Raw genomic sequence first — 12295 nt, forward strand, 5'->3', positions numbered from 1 at the left:
AAAAATTCTCAAAAAAAAGTGTTCTCCTCATCTTTAACCTCCTGAATTTAATATCCTCATATGAAGACCTGAAATTGATCCTACAATTGACACCTTTGCTAGAAGAAACTCTGTGGCCTATTCCTAATGGTAATTCTGTAAATCTCTCCTGGAGATTAAATATCACCCCCTCCTACATAATTTTTAGTTGATTTCATTTTCTCTGCTTCTAATTCTTCATCATCTAGACTGTCTCTTATGGATTGCTTACTTCATTGCAAGACTTCTTTTACCTTTCAGAAAGTATGGAGGTGAAGTGCAAGACCTACCTGAGCAGTAAAATGTACAATATCATCCAGTGCCAAAATGCCTGGTGACAGTAAGAATACTGAGAAGGGAAATGATCGGCAAAGACTCTGACAAACAAGATTGTCTGGACCTGAGACACACCCGCACCCTCAGAATCTGACCTGGAACAAACTCCCCCAGAAACACAAAACTGGAAGACGGGAAGGACTTAGTTTCCCAGAGCAAAACTGAAATTCTATGCTCTCTCCTAAAGAAGAGGAATCATCACTCAGCAGAAAAAGTCAGTGCAGATCCACCACAGTCCTTAACACAAGCAGCCCCTCTGTTGAGACTCATGCCATTTGACAATATCCTGCTATTCATGATGCTTCACTCTCAAATCCGTAGTCCCTCCCTGAGTAGGGGGCCCAGCCACTTGACTCCCAAAATAAATATTGTTACAACCTAAGCACATTAGCATTGAAGAGGACAGTCTATCACCTGCTGAGCCAGGTAGTCCTCCCTGACTGCAGCAACTTCCACTCCAGGGAGACTGAGTGCTCTGTCTGGGACGTGGAGCACCACTGTCAGGGCCATGGGGGCACCAAAGATTCATGCTTCTCTCTCACTGCAGTCATGCTTAGCATGCAGCCCAAAATCCATCTCTTCCAGGATACCTGCCCTCAACTGCATGAAGAGTTTCCTCCTCTGAGATCCCACATCACCATGGCCACACCTGGGCACAGCATATCACACACTGTAGTTATACATGGTGTCTGGACTACAGCACTCACCCAAAACACATGTTGGACCAAACCTATTATTTCTTGTCTGATGTGTCAATATTTCCATTCCCATTTACACCATATCAAGAGCATACTTTACTTTCCTTACTTACCACTCGCAGTTCAACACATATCACCTACTCTCTTTTTATTCTTGTGTTAGCTTTCTGTCTCCATAAGAAAATACCTAGGAAGTCAACTTATAAAGATAAAAGGTTTATTTTGACTCACAGATTGGGAGGTTGCCATCCTGGTCCAAAGGCAGGAGATAAATTTGTAATTTATTACAAAGATAAATTTGAATTATACTTATTTATAATGGAATACAGAATGAAGTGATTGTAAAAAATAATGTTTATGGAACTTCACAACAAAGAGAGTTTTAAAGATTAGAGACCCACTTATAAAGGACATTTGAAAATAATCTAGATTTTGAAGGAAGTTCTTACTAGGTGAAGTAAGCAGCCCAGCTAAAGTCCTGAGAAAAGGCTTGGGTAAAAAGCAAAGGTTTCATTTGACTAGATTACCCAGCCTGTAAAGGGCAGCAGTGAAAGATCCACCCCAGTGGTAAGGACATTTGCATAAGCCCTCTCTGCCTCAGATAAGGGGATGCACTAAATGGTTGCTGACTGGAAACTCAAATCATCCTAACTGTGGTTACAGACTGATCTGACAGCACCTTGTGATGTGAAATAGAAACCTGACGACTAGATATAACGCGTTCATGAAAATCAATGGAGCTTAGCAACTAACCAGATTTATCTGACAAAGTGGAGGGAGAAAGAGTCAAGAGTCACTCCAGTATTCCAGTGAAGTCATCAAATAAAAATTAGTTTTAGGAGGAGGAAACTGGAGGGAAGACACAAAACACAGTGATCATAAGCTCAGAAGGAAGACAGCAAAATGGGTTCAAGATAGATGTGGTTACATAACTTGGGGAGAGTTGGTGGGCTAGAGAGAGAAGTAGATCTGAAATACATTTCAAAACTAGAATTATCACAAGAATGGAGGAAAGAGGGACTGTTTAGAGGAAAAAGAAGGGTGGGAGGGGTGGGTGGGAAGGGAAAAAATAACAGAATGAATCAAACAACATTACCCTATGTAAATGTATGATTACACAAATGGTATGCCTTTACTTCATGTACAGAGAATCAACATGTATCCCATTTGTTTACAATAAAAATAAATTTTAAAAAACTAGAATTATCAAGATCAGTGTTATTTTGAATATAAGGCACAGAAGATGAGGAAGATTCAAAGTTAGCTCCAGGATTTTAAGCTGGATAAACTCGTAGTCTACTCTTAGTAGTAAAGAATTTAAAAGCAAAAGTGTGCTTTTAAAATGGGAGAAAGATAAGGTCACATTTGGACATGACCAGTTGCATAATGAAGCCACAACTGAAAACTCAGGCGAGTATGACGAAAGTTACTTTTTCACTCACACATTTTCTTTTCCAAGATTCTACTGTAGTCTCCAACTTGTGATGGATCCAGTTAATGAGTTATCATTTTAAAACTAAAACACGGTTAGTAGATACACACTTCAAAATTTGTTATTTTGCTCTTTTCCTGGCTAGTGATACACCTATGATCCCCCTTGGGACACTCAGAGGTAGCAGTGAGCCCCCAGCTCCCCACAGCCATGATCATGGGGGAAATGACTGATACTGTATGGTGCACCATGTGGTTAAGTTAGGATGTTCGGGAGTTAGGTTATTAAATGCATGTTAACTGAACTATATTTTCAACTTGCAGTGGGCTGAGTGGAACATAATTAATTCTATCATCAGTCCAGGGCACCTGTACATAAGAAGACACAGAGAGGTTCCCGTTGCAGAGTTTCAGCTTCTAGAAAGCTTCCAGACAATTAATTTTGAACAATAATTAGATTATCATTTTAGTCTTATTGCATAGTACTGTCACAGCATGACAAGCAGCAGAGAATAAGATGTGTCTTATTTTTCTATGCTTTACTTAACTCTTTGGTTTGAAGTTATAGTCTGCTGAAAAACTTTTTTCCATTTATATTTAACTCTGATTAATTTTCTCTGATTATCTTTATAATAAACTAGTGTTGTATAATTGTATGCATTTTTTATTAAACAATATGAGTTTATCAGTGTTTTATGTGACTGTGTTATTTCACATTACTGAAACAGTAAGATTACAGTTATCTGTCAGATCTACTTTAAGTCAATAATCAAATTTCATATAATCAAAATGTTTTTAGATTTTAGACTTTTTTGAAATTAAGCTAAATTGATTCTGGAACTGTAATTAAATGACCCCAGAAAGCTTCAAGATATTTTCTGGTCTACATTCTAACATCTAAAGGAAAACATCTAGAAGGCTAATTCTGCTAAAAAAAAAAATTAACTTGCTCATGGAAAGTATAAACTATCCTGGTGATATTATGACATTGGTGGTAAATAAAATAGGTAATAGAGAAGGTGTACACATAGACTGTGTTCAGAAAATACACAAACATATTCCTCTGCCATAGACTTTATTTCACACTACAATCAGTAGTCCAGTGGCCTTACCACTCACAACTCATGTTCAAAGGCATCTTTTATGGAGTGAATGTTTACCTCCATTCAAAACTCTGTTGTTGAAATCCTAACTCCCATCATGATGGTATTGGAAGATGGGACTCGTGAGAGGTGACCAAATCCTGAGTGTTGACTCCTCAGGAATGAGATTAGTGCCCTTATAAAAGAAACTTAGTGAGTTCATTCACCCCTCCATTATGTGAGGATACAGCAAGAAGTCAGTCTTCTATGAACCAGGAAGTGGACCCTCTTCAAACACCACAGCTGCTAATAACTTGAACTTGTACTTCTTAGATTCCAGGACTTCAGAACATAAATATATTCTGTTTAAGCCATAAAATCTATGGTATATTCCATCATCGCAGTCTAAACGGACTAAGAAATGTTCTCAGTGGAAGCAAGGTAATGTTTGTTACCAATGCTTCTTCCCTTAACAAGGATTCTGGAATTAAGCTGTTTTTGTGTTTTAGAGAGACATTTGTTCAACTCACCTTAAAATTTATATTCAAAAATTTTAAGTCCATGTATTAAAGTGATAACTTCCGAATTATGTATTCATCAACAATTAAAATGTCAATTAATAGAATAGACATACATAGAGAGACTGGCCAGTTTGGGTCAAAAATAGTTTATGACTGGAAATAATATTTTTCAAACAATAAAAGCATTTTGCCCGAATCAGATAATTAGGTCTCCATATCAAGATCGTTTTCTATGTGTGTTTGAAAATGACTCCTAGAAAAAGTATTCAAAATTGCATTAGGAGAGAGAATTAGTTTAAGATTGGTATAACAAGTCAAACTTCACAGTTGGAACCAGGAAATTTAACCGCTGTTTCATTCATTTGAGAAACCTCCTCAGAGGCAGCTCGAGAGTGGAAACAGACTAAACTGAAATGTGGTGGAGTACTCTGTCCCCAGACATACCCGTGTCAAATTACACAGAGCAACTGCTATAGACTTCACAACCACAAAAGAAGACAGAGCCCTCCAACATGCTCTGTGCAGGACAACCTGCTCGCATTCCTACTAGATTAAATAATATGTTTCTGCATCTGACCAGATGAATTTTTTCGATAACATCAAACCCCAAATCCAAAAACTTTCAGCAGCCAGACATTTAGTTCAAAATCTTCCCTAATTGTTGCCAACACAGCAGCTGCCAGGAGCTCAGATCTGACCAACAGAGCATTTTCCATTATCCTACTACAAAGAGGAGAGCGAAGGAGATCTTCCCACTACTCCCTGACTATCTGATTTGGCTCAGATATGGAGAAAAGTTGGGGGAGGGGAAAGGGAAAAGAATAAAATATTTTGGCTACTCTAGGAGAGTGGGAAAGTCCCTAAATAGCCTCATGAGTCCTAAAAGGTTTCTCATCTTTGTTTGGGGTTAAGAAAGATGCCAGAATATATGCAATCTTATTTTTAGTCTCATTCTTTGGAAAGGATTGAATTTCACTAACTTCAACAAGTTCATTGAAAGGTTAAAGAGTAAATATATGGCTTATCAGCATGCTGCCCTGCTTATTAAAAAAAAAAAAAAAAGAAAGTTGGATGAAATAAATGACTTATTTTGAACATTTCTAAAGGAAGAAAAAACACGAAACATTGAAATCCATCTTGGCATAAAACAGATTAAATTTAATATGACTACAGAGTGGCATAATACTAATCCATACAGGATTGACTTTTAGAGTATACTTAAATTTATTAAAAAGAAAGAAAGGCAGGGATTACAGTGCTGGAAACATGGTACAGGAATATTCTAGGGTCAAAATCTCTAGCTCATGGTTTGGCTACTGCTTGAAAACTGGATCAACATTAAGTAGCACAATAAATGTCTAGACTAGACCTCACATAGCTGAATAAGACCTCTCAGGAACCTGAAAAGGCCTCAGTCCTGCAGACAGATTTCCCCCAAGGTGCACAGGTCATGGTTAAGGAATCCCAGAGGAAAGAGAAACACAGCAATGTGGATCCATACCTTATTCAGTATTCAGTAGCAGTTTATGGAGCAGCTGTCTTTTGCTTAACATTGTGTCAGATCCTGGGAAATCGCCATCCTCTGGGGGATTGCCCAGCAGAACTTCAATGGTGAGGACACCCTGGTAAGTGCCATAGATGAGAGATCCACAGCATTTTGTAGGAATTGAGATTAAAAAAAAAAAAAAAAAAAGTTCACAGTTCATAATTTCTGAACAAATGGAGTCCTGAACTATGAGAATAAGACTCTGTGGGTTTTTACCCAGGAAGAAGGAGAATAGTAACCTAGAAGAGAAAATTCCATGTTCAAAGATGTAGAAGCTTCCAAGAGAGTACATTCAGGATGCAGAGGGTAAAAAAAAAAAAAAAAAAAAAAAATTCTAGGTTGCAAACAGGATTTCAAATCAAGTTCTTCCATTCCTGCTGGTATACCCATTTATAATATGGCTTTGGACAAGGTAGATTCAATTTCTTTACTCAGTAACACAGAGCTCAACCTTGGGACTTGTGACTTGGTCCAATGAGACATTATCAAACGTGACACAAGCACAGGTTTCAAAACTGCTTGCCCTTTCCACACAATAATAGGCCTACCAGACCCTCCTGGAGGCACATGCCTGAGTCGTCCCTTCCGGTTTACTGACAACCAGCATCCACCACCAGTCATGGGCCTGAAGTCATCAAAGACCAACCAGTCCCCAACTGATCAGCCAGGTGACTGCAACCACATAAATAAACCCAGATGAAACTGGCAAAAATGTGACTCACGGAATAGTGAGCTGAGAAATTACTGTTCTCTGAAGCCACCACGTTACATGGTAGGTTACACACAAAAACTGATCATTGTTGTATATTCATAAGTCTATTCATAAGGGCTCTTGTGTTCCAAAAGAAATGTACACCCAACAAGGAAAGATCCTTTAAATAAAATATTAAAACACCTCATAGATCCTCCAGAAGGACCAGATGATTAGAGGTGCATGCTGCCAGAAATAAAAGTCCCCTGCAGAAACCCCTTCCTAGATGCCACACTGCCTCCACCGCAGGGTCCAGCTACACAAAATTGCCTCTCTTACTTTGAAAACCAGACACTCTTAGTAAAACCCTGCAACTTTTGGAGACCTACATAACTGCTGCCTTGGTCTTTAGGATCAATTCTATAAGTGACTTCTTTATTTGCATTATGAGTTTCCAAATTAAAATCTCCAGCAGGTCTCTGTGATTTAAAGTCAGGAAATACACCTGCCCTTCAGTAATGGAAGCAGGGTAGTAGGGGTCTGAATTTGTGGCTTTAATCTTATGAAAGAATGGGCTTCAAAATAATACATTCTCCGGAAACAGAAACAAAGGTTAATGGTGCCAGGCAGGAACAAATAATTTATAAATGTGCATGAAATTCCACTCCTGCATATTTATGCCATTCTTTCTTAAGAATGCAAACAACAATAACAACAAATATATTCCTCTTATGCTAATTCAAGCGTCATTGCACAAATAGAAACTTCCAGTTTATCTCCTCTGAGGAGGCCCACAAAGTTCTAACAGGACAATTAACTGCAGCCCAGAGTTTGAAAGACACCTTTACTAGTTCTGTCATGTCTCTTTCATTGCTGGAGAGTCTGTAAACTATTAGTCAGGATTATGAAGTTCCCCACCATTAAGATAGTGTACATAAAAGAAAAAAAAAAAAAAGAGCAAGGGAATTTATTAGAATATTCAAATACATACATGATACATGAAAGAAGATCACATTTTGATTCTGCAAGTAGCCACAAGGATACATTTAAATTTTCTATTATTTTCCCACCTTCATTCAAATTATGTTCCTTCTACTCTCATCCTTCTTACCTTGTGTTCAGCTGGTACAGGTTCTTTCTCTGTTGAGGTAAATCAAACCTTTATTGCTCAGAGATTCAAATCCAGAGCTCCTAAATTTATGCTATAATCTTTTTCTTTCATTTTTGCAAACCTCTTTAATGTCTGACTCATAATCTTTTATTAGTTTTTATCATTGCATGGTAATATCACAGTACCTGTTTTCCTAATATGCTCCTCTCTGTCCCCATTGGATAGCAATCACACTAACCTCAGGCAGAAGATGACCCTTTTGACACACAGCAGAAAATAATTAGGTACAATAAAATAAAGCCAATTTATCACTCTTATCTTCATGAACTTAGGGTTCCTTCTTTCAGAGCCCAGATCAAGAAATCAACAAACTTTTTCTTAAAGGACAAGATAGAAGCTATTTCCAGCTAAGAAACAAAGATGCAGTGTACCTACTTACATAGCCACTTAAACTCATACCATTTAAAAATTTTAAAAAAGCTAATCTTATTTCATGCAAAACAAAACAAAGCAAATCAAAACATAGGCCACTAACCAGAGTTGATTCCCAGGAGTATAGTTTGCTAACCAAGTTCTAAATTACACTGGGCATTTTGAGCATGTGAAATTATTCTAGTTTTGTTCATCACCATGTCCAGATTTCAATCAATAAACAATGCAAACAACTAGAACATCTTCCAGCCACTGTGATGTTATGTGTATGTATATTAGGAAGTTCAATCTAGTCTAAGATCATGCCTCTCTCCTCTTGATGTAATACCTATAGAAGAGCTAGTTCTACACAAGAACTTTAGGGTTCTGTTTTGTTTTGTTTTTATGGTGCTGGGGATTAAACCTAGAACATCACCAATGCTTCCCAAGTGCTCTACCACTGAGCCCCATTCCCATCTCAACTCTAGGTTCTTGTCCATATAAATTAGCAAAACTGGATAATGCTCAAGTGTATAAACCTGCTCCTCCCAGGTTTTATTTTGCAAATATGTCTACACCCACCTCAGGACACAGATGGAGTCGCTGGAGTGTGATAGCCTCAAGGAGAGACCTCTTTACCCCATCATGTAATCAAACAGGCAAGGTAATAACCAAGCAAGGCAGAAGCAGGCTTATTAGACAGGGAGGAAGGACAGCTTCCTGTTCAAACCACTTTAACTGTTTTAGCAGAAAATAGATTTATGAAGTGTGTTTAGTTAGCTTGTCATTATTTCAGGATGTTTTAGAATCTTCTCTGGAAACCAAAGACCCCAAATTTACTCAGACACTGCGTCCCTTCTCACAGCTCTATGACCCGACTTCACTCCAAGATGGAAACTCCCAAGCTGTGCCCACCAACCCCCACCAGGATGCGACTGCTAGAACTTCTGCTGCTGCAGTAGCTGGGCTCTGTCTCTACCCCCACCAATGGCAGAGGCTCCTGCTTTTCTGCAGCTAACATACAAATTCTTGGCTTAGGTGGGTACAGATGATCCTCAACTTATGATGAGGTTAAGTCCCAATTCCTCATTGTAAAGTGAAAATATGGAAAATATGTTTAATAAACACCATCTTAGGATTTATTAAGTCCCAGCTTATCCACAGAGTACACTGTATGTAGCATATGGATTGTTTACCCTCATGATCATGTGGCTTCCTGGCAGCTGAAGCTATTGCTACTGCCATCCAGCATATCCCACAGATTGTAGCCTGAGAAAAGATCAAAATTCAAAATACAGTTTCTACTAAATGCCTATCACTTTCTTACCATTGTAAAAATGAAAAATCATTAATAATGTCAACTACTATAAGTCAGGGGCCAGCCCTAGTTAGATTTAAAAAGACTTGAATGTGTCTTACATCCCAAGTATTAAAAAGAAAAAAATAATTAGCATTGTTTATGTCTTCTGCTTTGAGAAGATACAAACTCAAGTTGCTCTGCAGTAATGGGAAGGCAAATAATATAATCACCTTTTAAAGATGTAAAGTGACTTGCTCATAAGACTTCAGCAAAAAGTAACAAGATAGCCGTTCTAATTAAGATCTCTGTCGTCCAGGCTTACACTCTCCACCACCACACCCAGCAACCATAGTGCATACATGGAAAACAAACACAGAAGTATAGATCAAATTGCCCAGATGCTGTGTAAGACAAGGTAAGACAACTGACAAGGAATCCTAGCAACCCATAATTTAAAATGTGGGAGAAGAGATGCCCATTAAAACAAACAGACGGGGAAGACAGCAAGTTAGGAGAGGATGGGTGTCAATGATCCAGAGTGAAGGAAGAAATTCAAAAGATAGACTGTGAGGGGCATTGACAACTGTTCAGAAGTCAAGAGAAAGAAATAGGCTCATGTGTACCCCTCTGTCTCTAGAAGTCAGCAATTAGGTGAGGTAGGCAGCTTCCTCTGACAAGTGAAGTCCTGGGGGAAGTCAGAGTGTAATTGGTTGGCAAGAGGGTGTGAAGGAAGATGGAGAGTGGAATCCTGTATGCCTCCTTATCAAAGGTAAGACGAGAGGACACAATATTTAGAGATGGACAAAGTGTTGTCTGTGTTCAAGATGAAAGAAACTTAATCAGGGTTACATGTCATTTTCTTGGTGAAGAAGATGGAGTAACCTCTTGGATTTCTGGGGGCAGCAATGAAGAATAAAGTTCTCAAGGAGTAACAGGAAGATTTGAAATGGACACGCTGGGAGCAATTAAAGTGCATGAAGCGGAACTGTGGGCATGCAGTTTCTAGCCACACCCGAGATCCCTGCTAAGGCTGGCATCCATAAATTCAGAAGTCTTCCTGTAAACTCAAAGGTAGTGATAAGAGTAAGGACCTGGGGCCACAGTAAGAATATGGCATGAAGAGAAGAGAGCAAAGAACTTTGAAGTGGCAGTCAGAGGGTCTTCTCAGGAATGAACTGAGGATCAATAGATGTTTGTGAGAAAGTGACCCAAGAGGATTGAGAAACAGAAAGAGGAATTCAAGAGCCTGAGAGTATCTAAGCCAAAATGTTTTGTGAGTAAATGAAAGTTCTTCATCTAAATAGTAATTGAAGAGGATACAGTGAAAAGCATTTGGAGGGAAAGAGACAGCGAAGGAAAAAGAGAGAAAAAAGGCAGATGAGACTGAAGCTGAGATTTGAAAGCTGCTTGTAAAACACAGATGATGGAAGTAAATGTGCTCTCTTCTCCGTGATCCTGTCCCTGTCCCTGGGCCATGACACTCATGCCAGACTCCACATTTGTATATTTAAACTGGGTCTTCAAGGCCAATGCCTCAATAAAATATAAATAAATGCTTCTCTAACTTATTTAAAGATGATATTTAAATAGACATCTATTGAAACATTGTGTTTGGTGTAGGGAACAGAATAGATTTGATAATGTCACATTCCAGGACCCCAATGGGAGAGGAAACAGGTTAATATTTTTATTACATATTACAAAAATGTACCTTTATAACTTCTAAGTGTAAGAGAGGTATTGAAATCTGAAAGGAAAACTTATTCAAAATCATTTACCCACTCAATTTATATTTATTGAACCTTCTATAATACGACCAACTATAACAGACTGGAATAATATTATGGTTTGTATAGGAGATGTTTCCCAAAATCTCCTGTGTTGATGCAGGAATAGTCAGAGGTGAAATGTTTGGATTATGAGAGTTGTAACCAATCAGTCCATCCTAGTTTGAATGAACTCACTGGGTGGTAGAATGTGGCTGGATGGTAGGATGTGACTGGATGTGCCCTCGAAGGGTACCCTGTGGCCTCTTCCCCACTCTCTTGCTCTCTGCTTCCTTGGTGTCAGGAAGGGAGCAGCCTCCCTCCTCTATGGCCTTCCTCCATGATTGCTGCCTCACCCTAGGCCCAGAGCAATGGAATCAGCTGTCCATGGACTAAGATCTCTGAAACTGTGAGCCCCAAATAAACTTTCCCTTCTCTAAGTTTTCTCATATTTTGGTCACAACAACACAAAGTTGATTAAAACAATAATGATGAATTCCTGGTGGAGCTTGAAGATGAGTTAGAAAATGACGGTATCTAAACTAGGATCATATGCTGTGGTAAATGCCATTAAGGAGAAAAAAAACAGAACACAATGAGAGTGCAAATGACAGGAGAATCTGACCAAGTCTGCAGTGTCAGTCAAGTCCCTGCAGTGGGTGTTGAACTAAAAGCTATAAGAAGAGCACAATGAAATGAAGATTTGGAAGACTGTCAGGAAAACAATATGTAATCCAAGTGAAAGACCCAAGGCAGAAGAAACCCTGGTGAATTCCAGGAACTAGAAGAAAAAAAGCCAGAGGGTGACAAGGTTAAAAGCAATTCAAGGGAAGGCCACATCACCTATGTGAACAGGTTCTGTAATAAAAAAATTTGAAAAAGTCTTTCCCTCCAGGGAAAGTTAACACTCCATGAATGGTTTTGAGCAGATGAGGGACATAATCATATTTTTATTTCACAAATCAATATGTCTGTTGAACGCATTGAATGGGGAACAGGTGGAGAGGTTGCTTTAGGGGTAGAAGTTGTTTAGACCAAGGTAACAATATAAATGGAGAGAAGTAAAAGGTTTAAGAAATATGTAGGAACATACTTTAGAAATTCCAGGTAAGAATTGGAAAACAAAAATGGTAGTTTAGGCTAGGATTCTAACTTGCTCAGCTGGGTAGATGTTAACATTAAACAATGAGGTATACAACCCCTAGAGGAGGACCAGCCTTAAGGAAAAGACTTTGAGAAGAATTTTAGGTACGTTGAGTTAAATTATCTAAAAACGAAATATTTACAAAACAGTAGACTCCAATGACCCATAGGCAGTATGGGCTAGAGATGCATATTTAAGAGCCATTTGTTGTCTAAAGGGTATTTGAAGTAATTTGTATGA

Source organism: Sciurus carolinensis, chromosome 10 (genome assembly GCF_902686445.1).
Source record: "Sciurus carolinensis chromosome 10, mSciCar1.2, whole genome shotgun sequence".
Taxonomy (NCBI): domain Eukaryota; kingdom Metazoa; phylum Chordata; class Mammalia; order Rodentia; family Sciuridae; genus Sciurus; species Sciurus carolinensis.